Source organism: Pocillopora verrucosa, chromosome 5 (genome assembly GCF_036669915.1).
Source record: "Pocillopora verrucosa isolate sample1 chromosome 5, ASM3666991v2, whole genome shotgun sequence".
Taxonomy (NCBI): domain Eukaryota; kingdom Metazoa; phylum Cnidaria; class Anthozoa; order Scleractinia; family Pocilloporidae; genus Pocillopora; species Pocillopora verrucosa.
Window position 1 is genome coordinate 24,581,305 of NC_089316.1, and position 16,314 is coordinate 24,597,618.

At 39.4% G+C, this 16,314-nt stretch overlaps 1 long non-coding RNA gene across 4 annotated transcripts in view; it reads left to right on the top strand.

The window, feature by feature from the left end:
* Positions 1–16,314, top strand: part of LOC131782772 (uncharacterized) — a 73,359-nt gene that overhangs the window by 52,975 nt on the left and 4,070 nt on the right. Inside the window, exons 1-4 of one of the 4 annotated variants that reach the window (XR_010717677.1) lie at positions 13,110–13,188; positions 15,322–15,416; positions 15,627–15,659; positions 15,903–15,976. The exons of 2 other annotated variants lie outside the window; for them this stretch is intronic. This is a non-coding gene — a long non-coding RNA (uncharacterized lncRNA). Of the gene's footprint in view, positions 1–13,109; positions 13,189–15,321; positions 15,417–15,626; positions 15,660–15,902; positions 15,977–16,314 lie in introns of those variants that run through there. One more of the 4 variants, XR_010717678.1, reaches the window with a different exon arrangement.

Consider the following 16,314-nt stretch of genomic DNA (forward strand, 5'->3'; position numbering starts at 1 on the left):
TTTTGGCAGTTACCATCGAACACTGACCTGAGCAGAGTTGAGTATGGTGAAGATGTGAACGAAAGTTTTATGTACAGGCGAGAGGAGACCGAATAGCCACGTGACAACCAGGAGGGAATCATCACCACGCATGTTTCGATACCCATTCTCGGAGTTAAAAGAAAACATTCATTCATTTTCCTTTGACAATTAATTTTCATTTTTAGATATCGTAAGGCCTTACTGATTAAGGAATAAGGAGTTTAGGCGAATAGAGCCTCACAGGAGGACATGGCTGCCTCTTCCACTATTTTGTTTTAGTTTTATGTTGTGAATCTTACCGTATTTGCTGAAAATGGTTGTCTTCCCCAGTTGGCTGCAACAAATTGGTCATCTCCTTTATGACTCGTACGAGTATCAAGGTGTTGAGCTGAAGAATACAATTGGAATAAATTGATTATTTAGATATGATTATCGAATAGCCAAAGCTGGAGAGGATCCTTGCCAGAGACGTTACTAGGTTAATAACAAGCGTGGGATGAAGAGTAATTTACAGGGAATAGAGATCCCAACAGGGGAGCTTTGATTATCTGACAAAGTGCGAAAGAAATCGCAAACTTAAGTGTCTAAACTGAATGAAAAATTTCAATCTACTTCTCTTACTGCCCCTTTCATCTTGTTCAATGTTTTTTTTTAGGAGTTATTTGTGCGCGAAAAACATGTCTTGGTAAATCAATGTGAAACAGTAAGAAAACATTAACAAGGAAGGGGACGAATCTTTTTGCTCATACTATGTAGTTAAAGTTCGAGAATTTATGTAATTTTGGTAATTGAGTTTTTGAATGTAAAATGGTTTCCGTGTTTACATAGCCTGATATAAACACGCGGGAGGTTGAGAGAACACGAGATAAGCGTAAGAAACCACGACGCGAAGCGGAGTGGTTTCCAGCTTATCGAGTGCTCTCCCAACCTCCCAAGTGTTTACATCAGGCTATGTAAACACGGAAACCATTTTACATTTCTTTTATAAAATAACTAATGAAAGAGGAACGAAAACCGTGTTTACGTACGCTTATGTAAAACGGTTTTATGGCCAATCAGAGCGCACCTACTATTTGAATTATTTTATAATAATATTAGTTCCTCGTTGAGCTGCACCCCCCCCGCCCCCTACACTTCCTTCTTCCTCTCCCACCTGAACAGACTTAGAAAAAACGTAAATGAAATGTGAATGCAAGTTATCATAAATGTCCAACTGGAGATACACAGTTAACCTTATAAAGTTGTTACCGGAAAGTTTGTCGGAAAAAAAGAGCAAAAATTTAAAGTGCACGCGACAATCTCAAAAGATTATCTGGGTAACGGTAATTAATACGGACATAAAAAGTAAGGATAAATTAATTAGTGTTAGTTTGTTCTTTTTTTCGTTTTCATACAGTTTAGAATTTAAATTCAGTGTTTTAAATAAAATAGGTAAATCAAACCCATGATGCCTCGTCCTTAAATTAACATTTTCTTAACTTTCCCTGAAATCCTGAGGTCAAGTCTAACCATGACATAAAAGCTACCCGGGGTTATCCCTTGCACTTCCGACATGCTCTCTTCCGACAGCCTTTCTCGAAAGAACTGTATTTATTTTTTGTCTTTCTCAGAGGGCGCAGTAACGAATCCTGTAATCTTACTGGCCATTAGTGCGATCCGGATTTTCCTATCTCTGCCCGGCCACTGGCACGGTATCGCTTGCGCAAGCCCCGCACTACATGCCTAACTTTGTTGTTATTTTTCGTAAATACATTTCGTTTTGCCAGCTGGGCAGTATCTTTAAGCAAATTATTTGACAGAAAATCAAGCCGATTAACAACTTGTTGATCCTCAATTTCTCTCTCTCAAATCACTTTGGTTGCCAGCCAAAAATTTGGTTTTTAAATGAATTTTGGTAGCAAGTATGTCATTAAATGGGTTGACGCGCGGCCTAAAAACCATTTGTGACTAACCTAAACCTTCAGTAGAGGAAGCTCAGAAAGTTAAAAGGTGAGGTATTTCTTTACAATTGAAATTATTAGTGGAAATTTCATTTATCATATATCTGAATTTCTCAAACAAGTTGTTCATTAAAAACCAGTGAGCGAAGTCTTCTATACTTTAAATACGCTTTCGGTAAGTCGTTGCAAGTGCGTTCAAATCGGACAGTCGCTTCCGTAATTTCACAACAGAATAGGAAGGAATTCAGCAATAAAAAGCTGCATTAAAATTCCCCTTTTGATGAAAGACCAGAGTTACTCGCGTGATTGCACTAAACAAACGAGCAAACTCCCATAACTTCCAAATATACTTTTAAATTTAATTACAATTACTTTCACGTAAGTTTATTTGCCAAACCAGCGACGTTGTTGTTGTCCTTTTTTCTTACGCGCCCTGTAATTGACAGGTGTCAGATTGTGACAGATACTTGTGAAACAAATGTTTCAAAGTTTTTTTTATAGAAGCCTTTTAAATCACTTTTTTCAATACACAAATAAAAATATTTCGGTGAAGCCTCTCTTTAATTTGCATTACCTCAGTCTGTTTCGACTACCATTTACTCGCTCAAAATTTGTTCAGTTCACGGAGGATCTTGCCGTAATTACAGCACTAACTCATTAGGGTTCTTTTGGAAAATATTTCGTTTAGTGTGGAGAAATTCTGTACAGTAAATGGTGTTAATCCGGGGGTAACATGTAATAGTGTAGCGTGATCATTCAGGTGAGTGTAGTCCTAAGAAGGACTGTTGTCGGTAGTGGTGACTGACGTTTCGACAACCTGAGGTAAGCCCTGACGACAACTCACTACGGAGAGCAGTTTACAGGAAACCGACACATACCTACAGATTACTGGACGAGTCATTCTACAACCCGACATCACACAAAGCCACAACTATCAGGACTCTCACGCGACGAGCGCAACTATTATGCAACACGACAGACAGCTTCTGCACTAACCTAGTCTATAGAACGACATACAGCACAACAGAAATTCATGGAGAATATTGGATTATGGCCTGAGTGTAATGCCATAACGCCACTTTATTAAAGCAGATAATAACATCTACAAAAAGAGAGACTGAAAATTTAAACTAGAGAAAGCCGTGCCAGGGGGGGCAAACCCTGTGGGAAAAACGGATAGGAAATCTGAGGAGGGCCAGGCACGACTTAGTCCCCCGCCGAGACTACTAATTAAATAATTTATCGTAAGCAAACGAAATCCGAAACTAAAGAGCAATAGATCGAGCAACTTTTAAGCGATCATTAACAGTGTGCTTAATGTGCCTGTTCTTTGAAATGGCACATTTCCAGCCGGTGTGCGTGTCCAGCAGATCAGCAGAAATACTCCTACACGCAGGATTTCAAGCGGCGCCAGACTTGATACTTTGCGTGCCATAACTAGTGATGTCATCTACAGATGGCTTAACGTATTTCCTAAATTCCTCTCTAAGCGTCGTGTACGAAACGCCTTTAGTAGCATGAAAATACTCCTTAGACTTAGATTAAACAATTCGTCCAACGAGGGGGGAGGATGACTCAGTAGATGAAGGAAGAAGCTTGAGTAACCTCTCGGTAATAAAAACCGGGCGAGTAACCTTATGAGACCTTGCTAGGAGGGATGTATGGCCCTCCCGCCAATCTTAGGAGCTGCCCATTTACGCCACTTCAGCCAGCCAGATCTGTATTTCTGCTCGGTGGAAGGAGCCCTGGACCCCAACTGTAAATGGAGAAGGTTGGAACAAGCCTACGCAAAGATAGATCGACCAGAGAATTTGCGTCACGCCAAATCCCCGATTGCAGAACGTCTACAAGAAATAAAATAAAATAAAATAAAAGTAAGCAAAAAACAAAAGGTAGAATAACATAAAAAAGAGATACATAATACAAACAGAAAATGGGATGCCACAAAAACCATCAAAACGGCCCAAGAGATACTGCCAAATCAGGCAAAACACAATAAAATAGCAAACGCGACGTAAAAACAATTTAGCCCAGAACACGTACCGTCAAAACGACGATGCCAAATCAGGCAAAAGGTTCAAAACAAACGGAGGTCAAACTACTGACCAAAATGACACTGCCAAATCAGAAAAAACACAACGAGGTTAGACTAAAAGATCAGCAACGACAAGGTGAGGAGCAGAGCTGAAAGAAAAGAGACATGTATGGTAAACAAGGATGACAAAAGCTCACCTAAAAAATACCCGTAATGCTAACATTCTGAATCTCGGGCAACCACTGAAAACCGAGGGACGCGCCTCGTAAATTTGCCTCTGGCCGGGAACTTCCAACAAGAGGTCTTCTATACAAAGAAGCTCAAACACTACCTTAACAAAAGACTTGAACGGAGAAGAGCTGTCATGCAAAAGGGCCAAAAATAGGCCGAAGGCCACTGTGGAACGATCAGAGTGCCGTAACCAGAGCACGACGAGAGAACTCTAACGGAAGGGACGATGGCACTCACAGGAGGGCAGACCCAATTGTTCTCGTCTCGCCAATCCTAGGCAAAGGCGTCAACGCCGCTGCAGCCGGGGGAGGAAAATTTATAATTGAACCTAGGAACCTGGGCGTTGTAATGCGACGCAAACCGATCGATTGTGTGAGGGCCCCATTTGGCGTCAATCACACGAAATACAGAAGGGTTGACGGACAAGTCATCTTTGTCAACAAATCTGCTAAGAAAATCTGCGCTTTCATTAAGTGACCTTGGGATCCATTGCGCTTCCAGAATGATGCTGTTAACAAGACAGAGATTAAAAATGTCCATGGCCAGAGCCTGGAGATTAATTTTGGAGCTTCCGATAGCAACAATTCTGGCGGCGCCCTGATTATCAGTAAAGATTTGAACTCTCTTGTGTTTCAATTAAGCAACGTAGGAAAGCAATAAGAAATAAATAGCTTTCAGTTCGCGGAACGTAGAACTGTGGCCGATATCCTCGGGTTCCCACATGCCGCTGAAAACCGTGCTGTCTAGAGAAGCTGAAAAAGCAGGCAGTACTAAGGCCGAAAGGAAGAACTGCAAAGGTAAAATATCCAACAACGCCGGAAAAAGGCCAAGCAAAACCGAGATACTTTTGGTGATCAAGACAAATATCAACATGATGTAGTCGGACTTAAGATCCCATGTGAAAAACCAGTGTTCTTCATCCAGAACTTGGGATAGCGAGCGCAAGTCTTCATATTTGAATCTGGGTTTAACTAAACAATTGTTGACGCGCCTAAGATCAATAAGGAGACGCAACTTCTTTCCTTCCGCGACTGTTAAAGGATTCATGCAGAAAGGAGGAACGACATGCTCAACAATACAACCATTACTAGGTAGCTCGGTAATTGCTTCGGCCACAAATTCTGGATGCTGAAGCGCAGATCTGTCGTTCTTTACAAAGCACTGTGAAGGATACTGGGCAAAAGGTAACCTGTAACCACGCCTAATCATGTCAAGCACAAAATCTTAAGCATCTAATGCTTCAACCCAGAAATTAAGCGAGGACTTCAAGCGACCTTTGACGCCATTGCTACCGCCTTTCACACTAAACTCGTCGCTAAAAAATCACACTCAACCTGCTGGGCATTAGTATCATCAGTGGTCAACAAACCGCGATCTAGTCAATCACGGCGAGCTTTGAAGTGTCCGCAAGTTTCGTGCATGTCAAGCTCAAATGACCAAAACCTCCACACTGAAAAAAGGGGACACACAACAGCATGAAAATAAAATCCACAGTATAAAAATAAAAGAACAGTGGAGTAGCGTGTGGCGTTAGCAGACCAGAAGGAAGATCACTAACTGACAACAGCTCTGTATACGACACGCAATTAACGCGTATTGCGTAACTGAAGCACCTAATTGTCTAACACAATAAGACTGCCAAACACAGAACGTGCAGAAAACAAATATCTGCTAAACTACTTACTGCAGATATTTCGATATTCTGCACTAACCTAGTCTATAGAACGACATACAGCAGAACAGCAATTCATGGAGAATATTGGATTATGGCCTGAGTGTAACGCCATAATCGACAAAGTAAAAACAAAGCCAGTATAACGAGAAAGAGTAGGCTACTTATCTTAAAACAAGGCCCCAAACGACGAGCTGGTCTAGCTTCCGAACGAGAAGCCAAATCCTTAGACGAGAATCTCGACGAAGAAGCCGCGCAGTGTACAGAGGAGGAACCGCTTCCTTTCTCGTCAGAACGGACACGGCGACGCTTCTCTTTATTGATTTTTCTCTCGGCCCGGTAAATTCTCTTCTCGTCGTCGGAGTCAGAGGCGAGTTCGTCAGACAAATATTCGTTAACGGTCGCCCATCCAAATTCGCTCTTGTCAACTAACTTAATCAGTGGCTTTAACACGCTTGGAAACTAATTCAGTACCTGATTCCTGGGCAACTTTAACTTTCTCGTACAATTTCTGCTTGAGAGCGTCGGATGCTTCGTCTAGTTTATCCACCACCGGCGGGAATGATCCAACTGCTGCTGGTTTCCTTTCCTTTTGCAGGTATATTGTTCGCGCCGAGCTCTCTTGACTGCTTGTTCAACGGACGAGCTGTTCTCCGCGGAAAATCGCTTCGCGAAATCGCTAAGCCGAGATTCAATAACCTATAGTGAGGTTATCGGTTAAAGAACCCATCGATTCAGAAACGGCAGACCGTATAACAGCACCGACAGAAGGATCTCAAACTCTATAGTTCCGATTAGAACGTGCCCTAGCTTCCTCAAAGTTGCTCATGCTAAAGAACGGTAGAGTGAGCGTGTGGCGTTAGCAGACCCGAAGAAAGATCACGAACTGACAACAGCTATATATACGACATGCATTTAACGCGTATTACGTAACTGAAACACCTAATTGTATAACACACTAAGAATACCAAATACAGAACGTGCAGAAAACAAATATCTGCTAAACTATGTACCGCAGATATTTTGATATTATCTGACGAGAACAAGTACCTTGACCGTGTTTTTTCTAAGAACAACTATAACGAAGACTTCATCCGACGAAACACTCACCGACCTTAACCACTACTACTACCGAAGCTAACGACAACGCATCTCCTACGACTACAGCAACTATACCGCACATAAAGGGCTTATCTGAGAACATCTCGCGCATCCTACAACCATTCAATATCCGCGTCGCTCACAAACCCATTACCACACTACGTCAGTTACTGACTAACGTCAAAGACCCAGACGAACCAAGGAACAGACCGGGAGCAGTTTATAAGATCAACTGCTCCGACGGCACGCCTCCTACATCGGTGAGACTGGCAGAAACCTCACAACCAGACTGACTGAACACAAACGAGCGACGAGGAAAGGCGATGTCAACAATCACATTGCTGAACAACACCGACTAACGAACCACACCATTGACTGGGACTCTGCGCAATGCCTAACCCACAACTCCAACTACTTTCAACGACTGACTCTGGAAAGCTAGTTTACTAACTTGGAACAGACTCCCCTCAACAGGTGTCAACCACTATCGGCACCATAGAAACGACTCATCCATGACATTAACATTACAAACGAACCGAACAGTACGACCTAACTTTACTAACAGATCGAGACTGACCAATCACGACCGACCTACGCCACTTGAGTCTTACAGCCAATAACATCGCGGCAAAACTGATCAATCAGTTATACAAACCGGACTAAGAATATTCGACTGACAACAACTATTCACTTGACTCTGAAGATGACTTCCACTCAGGTTGTCGAAACGTCAGTCATCACTACCGACAACAGTCCTTCTCAGGACTACACTCACCCGGACGATCAAACTACACTATTACGAGAAATTCTCCCTTGGTCACTCATGGGAGTTAGAGGGTTAACATCAATATCCATATTCTCTAGACTCTTAACTATAAATTTTCATTGGTACTGATGAGGAGAATTCATATTGTAATCAGAGCATCTTGAGTTAGGAATCTTTTTGTTATTCTCATGTTCTTAATGAATGATTCAGCAATATTACTGGAGGGAGAACTTACATGCTGACTACCCTTGGGGCTGATAGGGTTAATTAAGCAGAGAGAACCAAATTAGTTTATTGTTTCACATGTAAGCCATGCTGTGTTCCCTATTTACCAGGACATGTGTACAAAACATGGTCCAAAATTAACGCAAACATCACTTATTTCAAAGCCAAGAGTAGTATTCCACATTAGAGTAATATTTGAATTGGTAATTGTAGAGTTCTGAGAACTGTATTTGCTAATTAGAAAACAAAATCACAGACTGATTAAATTGGTATTCATAAACAAAGTAATACATGTAGCAGCTCACCTGATTGTAACATAAAGAAAACCCAGCAAGGACCCAACCAGTCTGTTGTCAGTTGTCAGACAGGCAAAAAATGGGTAGAACAGGATGCTGTAGACAAGAACAGTAACAATATTCTGAAAAACTAATTAAAACAGAGGAATTAATTTTTTTTTCTGCTAGCTCATGTTGAGTGTTGGACTGCTGTGCAGGTAAAGGGGGTAAGTTTGTATAGAAACTGTGGTGCTGTGTCAGTAGGAGAGTATAGCAGGGTATTACTTAGTATTATTGACTGAGTTGATAATGGAAATTAGCCACTTTATAGAGTTTAAAAGCTGACGTTTCGCGTGCAATAGCCCTTCATCAGAGCAGTTGGAGGAGCTGTGGGTTGTGTGTGTATTTATAGGCAGAAAATGGAGCTATGCTATTGGTGGGAATATGGTGATGAGAAAACAAGAATAAATTAGTTAAATGAAAAGCATTCGTTGATACCGTGGGGCTTAATTTGAGAGATAATTTTTGTTCTGAAGTTTTTTGCGACCCTTCAAACTACCTAGATGTAGGGAAAGGCCACAAAGTGCCATATGCCACCCAGAATGATTAGGGAGATTAAAGTATCTGGCGATCAGTTTGGATGTGTCCTTGTCATTTCTTTTTATATAGTGAAGGTGTTAAGGCTGTGTTGGTAGTTGAGGGTTCAAGCCCCAAACCACAACAACACTCAGGGTCTTAAAATAACTGAGGGGAGTGTGCTGCCTTTGATACAACATCTGCAAATGGTTAGACATTCTAGTCTTCTTGGCTAAGGATGATAAACCACAGGCCCCATACTCTCCAACATCTTCTCTGTACTGGTTATAAGCAGGGGACATTAACCCTTTAACTCCCAGAAATGATTAACAGGTAACTTCTCCCAATAATATCCACACATTATCCTGCAAACAGGTGATGAGAATACCCAGACTTCTCAGGTAGAAGACGTTTTCTTGATCTAACAGAAAAGTTCTCATAACTGATGAATATGCAATTGTGCAGCAGCTAGAGGGGAGAATTAATTAATAATCAGATCTTGAGAGTTAAAGAGTAAAAGAACTTACAGACTTCAACAAAGAGTAATGAATGTGCCTCCCAGTGTGGTCATCTGGCCTTGTTATCATTTATAGAGGCCCACATTTAAACCTGCTTTTAAAAGCCAAACTGAGCCAGCCTGTCTAAATATTCCAAATAAATAACTTAATATCAAGTTCACACCCTCATCACAAATGGAGGCTAGGTGCCCAAGGGGCCCAGGAGCTGCAACTACAATCACACCCCAAGGTGCTAGAACACCAACTGGCCTATCCAACGCTAAACTGGCAGCTTGCTGAAATAGACCCCGCAAAAGAAACCCTACAATTAGGGTTGAGGAGGGGAAACACCAAGAACCACTATCCTCAAGGACAAGAATCCCATTCTATAGAACAGCAAACACAACACAGGCACATGGTGGAACAACACATGCACTGATAAGGTATACTGCTGGATGAGGACGGCCCCAGGGCCTTAACATCCAAAGGAGTACGCTGCAAACTCTGGAGAATGCAATAAATACTGCAAGGATGCTAACAGCTGGCTTAGACACAAACCAAATGCCTGAAAACCCTGACAATGTATGTATTTCCTCTTAGTCATTTAAACTGTATGTTAAATTCTATAGAACTATATTAAAATTTGTTCATAAACTAATACTGACCCACAGCAACTGAGTTAACCTAGAGCTACTATAGTCTTTAAAATGATTTTAACAGTGAGAGAAAAAACAAAGCAAAACAAACAAACACTCTATTTGTTCAAAATCAGGTTGCCATGGTATGACCACTTACCCTGCACCCATCCAGCTGGGTCAGGCATCCGAAAAATTCCATTGTTTGGTTGTAAAAACATATTCAGGCATGTGCTGGAAGTGGCTCCAAACATAACAGCAAAAGTGAATCTGTTGCCAAAATCACTTAAAAAATCAAATGGTCTGAAAGGAAACCACACAAACATTAGTAAAACAGTGGCACCCAAATAGCTCACTTAAAAATACACTTCCATTAAATCCATTCAATAAGGGAATGCCTCATATTATTGCACTGTGTTTATATTCTGACTGAAATGGCACAATTTCCTGATAGATCAGGGGTGGGGGAGTTTTTGGGTCAATTTTTGCTGCGTATTTACCATTGGCCTCTCAGAAAACCTGCCTCATTATAGTCTACCCTGTGGCCAATTATACACCTCATCTGCTAAGTGAGTCACTTTACGAGAAGTGTTATTTTTGTGATCCCATCTACCCATGTGCTGCTGGCCTCTTGGAATACCTGCCCTATTACAGTCTATTCTGTGGCCAACTATACACCCCATCTGCTAAGTTAGTCACTTTACCAGAAATATAATTTTTTTCAATCCCAACTTAGTCAATATTCTGTTTATAGATGCATCTATCTAGCTAAAACCAAGTCTTTTAAGTAGGTCATGATCGTAAAATGAAGCAACACATTTGTTTATGTGAATTTAGAACACTTTACTTTTCACCTTCAGTACATTAACATTCTGGTAAATTTCAATCTAGTTTGAACCTTCCTGTTTGTAAATCCTTACTTTGATGTATGAAAATTTTCCAAATCCTGAAAATGTTTGTCCCCACTCTAGTAACTCTATTGAAAATGTAACCCCATTATAGCTAAGTGAGTCATGAAAAGGCCACCCAAACCAGCAGCACATCCCCTTGCCTTTATTACAAGTAGCAACTTTTTTGAAAAAAAGTACATGTAGCTGGGTGTCACTTAGACTTAGGTACAACTACTCAAAAGTACACAATGATCAGACTATATGTTGCTGACCTTCAATATAAGCCTTGACCTTTTTGCTCTATTAATCAATTCTGTTCTCACATCAGCAAACCAGGAAATGCAATGCAGTTTTGAAGTCCAGATTTGACCCTTTGCTTGACAAAGGCCAGTATAAAAATAACGACAAGCTTAAAAATAATAATACATGTAATAATTATTATCAATTGTACAAGCATGAAATTACAGATGAAGTTTAGCAAAACATCATCACCTTTCAAACTTTCTGACTTAAAACAGGGCAGAGAGGGACACTTATTCCAGAGGGGGTGCTTTTTGGAAGGAGGGTGCTAAACCAAATCATTGCAACATGTAAACAATTTTGTCGTCATTATTTGATGAAAGTTACTTCAGTATTTCAGTTACAGCCGGAGGAAGACAGCAGAGATCAAACAGACTCTCCTAGATAACTGTGGGGCACCTAAATTGATAATTTTTGAGATTGAAAAACCTTCAACATGTCTCAAAAAAAAATTTACAAAGACATCTTTGGATTAAAATAAATTTGTTACATTTTTAGGATTGAAGAAGAAAAAAACAGGTGTTACAGAACACTAAAAATTCATGCTTGAATGGAAAATATAAAAGTTAAGACATGATAATAAAGACAAAGGCAGGATCAAGCTGTCTGACACAGACACCCCAACTTCCAGCCCACATTCCCCTCACTTTCAGTTCCAAATTCAAGTGTGAAGTGAGAAAGACAACAGTACTTATTTCAAGAAAGATAAAAGAAAAATTAAAAATAACAAATTAAAAGAATTCCTCGTACAATTTCAAAAGAAATAACTAAACAAGGCCTACTCTAATTTAAGACACAGAACAGAACGAAAAGGAAGATCTGTAATTTTAGAAAGAGAGATTTTCAATTTGCAAAGCAAGAATCCGTGTGGAACTCCACTGTACGGAAGGATGAGAGGGTCCATTAGAAACCTCAAAGCTGTCGAAAAAATCATCCACAACTGCAAACCCGCAAAACCGCCAAAAAAAAAAAATCGATCAGAAAACATGCTGCAAACCAACTTTGGTCACGCGATATTTTTCAGGGACGGTGTCTGATGTCACGCAATCGAATTATTCATCGACTACGAACATCGATGCTTGACACCTTGGAAATTGTACAGCTGCAGCCTCACGGAATTTTAATTTGAATTATAGATTTGCATTTTATAGCGAAACGGCGCAGTCCTTCCTATAAATATAAAAGATTGATCTCTTCGCGAACGTAGTGAAGATTCAGCCAAGAACACCACGGAGATGTTCATATTTTCAGTTCGTTTCGTTTCGTTTCGTTTGGCAAATTACAGTAAGCCCTAAAAAATTCCGGAGATATGGTCGATTCTAGTTTTACAATTGAGACTGAATGCATTGCAGACATCAGATCTTTGAAAGACAGGCGCAAGAACAGTGTTACAAACGTTAACTCTTTAACTCAGTTGTATGCAATTCTGCGTATAAACTCCATCATCTGCTACCAGTCAAGCAGATAAAATTTACAAACCAGTGTAATTTTAAGTTTAGGGAAACGCGCAATAATCGTAACACGACCACATTTGCTCCATCCAAGTCCAATCGGTAGAACTTTCATACGTATTCTTTTTGCTATAGAGTCTTTTCATATTACATGATATTGTTTTGAATGACAGCGTATAAAAGAACCAAATCGCAGAACGAGCGGGCGCGAATCTAGAGCGCATTCATTCATGAAAATATCGACATCCACAACAGAGTACGTACCCCTGAGAAGTGTTCTCCGTGGATCCATTTGCCGTTTTCAAAGTAATCTATTGGGGTAACTGCACGTGGTTCAACCTCCCTCGTCTGACAGCTCCTTTCATTTGGTTCCGTGAATTAAAATTAGATTATGGTTATCTTAGGACCTATTGTCTTTCTCGGAAGAGAAATAGCAGGAGTCTGGAAGCTAGCTAGGTAGGTTGACCGCTGACTAAAGTACAGGAGATTTTCAAAGAAATCAAGCGCGGCAAAGATTCTACTGCGAAGTCATTATCGAAACAAGATGTAGGAAAGAGCCGAACGAAAACCAAGGTAAGTAATGGATAATGTTGTAGCATTTGAGAGAGAAAGCTATTTGTGTTATCAGGGAATTCGACTTCAGAGGTGACGGAGGAAAGATCTGCCCATATCACAGCCCCTGTCTGACTGAATCGATCATAATGTACATGTGTGTCTATATACTCGGGTGCAATTCACATTCCCATCTATCTTCTCGGGGAGGGGGGCGGGAGAACGCCTTATTTCGCCAAAATTGGTATTTATTGCCATACATGGTAAAATTTCCTTTGTCTTGAATCTTTTATTCAGCACATGGTAGATAATTTTACAACATGTTTTAACCAAGAGTTTCATTCCACTACATATATCTAACCCAAGGTATCTTTCTGGACTGGAATGTGAGAAATGGGGTGGTACTGTGTGTTAACTAACTTTGTAGGTGTAACTTTCAATAGTTTGTCTGAGTATGTCAGGGTAGCTGAGTGAGGCTGATAAGTTACAGTGTTTTGCCTTTTTTTTTTTATCTTAAACAGGGTTGTAAAATGAAGAAATTTTGTCTTCGTCCTTAAATTCCCAAGATCTGTTTGCTAATTCTCCTCACTAGTTGTTGCACATTTCCTTGTACAGTTGTGATCCTGAAAGGCAGAACGGACTCTAACAGAAAACTGTTTGAATGGCAAACTGCACGGATGACGAACAGTTAACAAATGGTCCTTGAAACATTCATGGTTTGCCTGACCATTCAAATGGGTGAATAAATTATTTGAACATTCAAACAGATGTCACAATATTTCAAACAGATGCTAATGTTTTTCAGACATTGTATGCAAACCATTCAAATGGTTTGTCGAACACTTTGAACTGATTTTTTTAGTCATTCGAATGGATAACGAATGGTTTACCCATTTGAACAGATAACTGTTAGTGTCTGTTTTGCCTTTCATGGTCACATTTGTCTTAGGAATTTTTTGTTAGATCAAGATCACAACTTTTTCATTACTCTTTTGTTGGATATTGTATGGATATTCCAGGGAGAAGTTACATGTTAATTATGTCTGAGAGTTAAAGGGTTAAACAGTGTGTTGTGATACACTGCCACCTAAATTTCACTCAAGTTCAAAATATCTTGGATATTAGCATTCCCTACTAATTTATTCAAACTGCAGCTTACTAAGTCTGCAGAGCAGTTGCAGTATGTAATACTAATGCTTATTTCATGATTTTGACAAGTACTGGTTAATTTTCATTTATCCAGACTGAAGGGAAAATGAAATTGTTGATTAACTTGAAAGGTAATTGATAAAGAAACCTTGAGACTTCACCTTACCCAGACTATTTTTTCCACAAGCCTGGTATAACCAACACACCAGCAATAAGTTTTAGAGGAGTTTAATTTCCTGACAATTTGACTGAACTCTTCTATTTACATGCCATTGCCAGTGGTTTCAAAGTAAAGTATTACAAACATAATACATCAAGAATGGAATGACTAATTACAAGATTGGAAATAACAGGAAATACAAATAACAAGAAATAGTGTTATGTATAACATAGACAATATTAATAACATAGAAAACATGGGTCACACGATGAAAGAGCAATTAACCTGACAATTTTGGAATACAGCTGGCATAAGAACATACTTGCAATTACCTTTTAACTGGAGCTTACACCTTTTTCATTTGCATGATCTATGTGAAAGTTAAAATTATATGGATAGCTGTGCAGAGGGGGATTAGTTTCTACACCTGGGCCCAGTTGTTCAAAGGCCGATTAGCTCTAACCCAGGGTTAAATTTTAATCCAGCTTTCTTTATTTCTTTATTCAAAAGTCTTTTAGGAAAAATGTTCACTATTCTTTTTAGAACATCTAATGATCAAATTGCAAGCAAAAAGATTTGACCTGAATTTTCTCTTAAATTTTTCAGACCTGAAATCAAATTTCACACTAACCCTGGGTTACATTAACCCAGTTTTGAACAACCGGGGCCTGGTGTCTTCTCTTGATTTTCAGAGCTGAAAGAAAATGTCTGGTTGGAAAGTTGTGCTCCAAGGAACAACACCCCCCTTGATCTTATCCAATTTTGTTTGTTCGTTGTTGTCACTGAACCACATTGATCTGACATTTGTGTGAATGAAAATATGTAATTGTTAATTTACTGGGCAGGGTTTATCAAGCAGTGAAGATGATGATGCTGCCTGGAAAAAAAATCTAAAGAAAATCAGAAGAGGAAGAAGAAGGGAAAAACATTATTGACTCAGGTAATGTTTTAGGGTGAACATGAACAGATTTTGAGGCTCTACACAAACTGTTACACCAGTTGGTAGTTATGCTATGCAGTGTCCTTGTAAATTCCCAATGCAATTTGCATCATTATCAAAACATTGTGTTAAAAGATTCACATAATTATATGTATAACATCACAATTATAACCTGACCTTATATCTGAATTAATCTTACATCTCTGTTAGATTCTGATGGAGATCCGTTCCTCCAAAAATAAGGTATGTGATTTGTTTCTTGAATTTGGTTCCATTTTATACAGTTTCAGTTAAACTCTTTGGTCCTAATATCAGCCCTAAATCAAGGGTCAATTAAATGACCACCAACTTTCAAAGCTCTTGATTATTAAACAAATTTTCCTCGTCAGCAGCTTAGAGAACTAGCAGACTAGAGAACAGTACGGAGAATATGCATACTGATGTCAGGTTGTATTCAGTACCTTGTTCTCTTTCATTCCCTTTCAGAAAATCCACATCAGTAAAGAAGGAGGAGAGTTCAAAAGCTAAGAAAAATAGGAGACCAATCGGCTTGGACTCAGGTAAGGAAATTATGTGCACTTATTGAAGGTGCCCTATACTTTTTACGTGAAGGGTGATTGGGACATTTTATTTTCATGGGAATCATTATTTCAATTTTTTTTTGTTGTTTTTTTGTTTTTGTTTTGTGAGTTGTGATTAAAGATGATAAGATCTTTCCATGTCCTTGTGAACAATTTTTTCTTTATTTAAACATAATCTGTGAATGAAGAATTAAATGAATTACATGTGATTAGCAAACCATTTTATTTAATTGACTAATTTTGGGTTATTTGAAAGAGCGAAACTTGTAGGATTAACAGCTTTGTTAATGGGTAAGAAAGAGTGAAAATTTTAATTT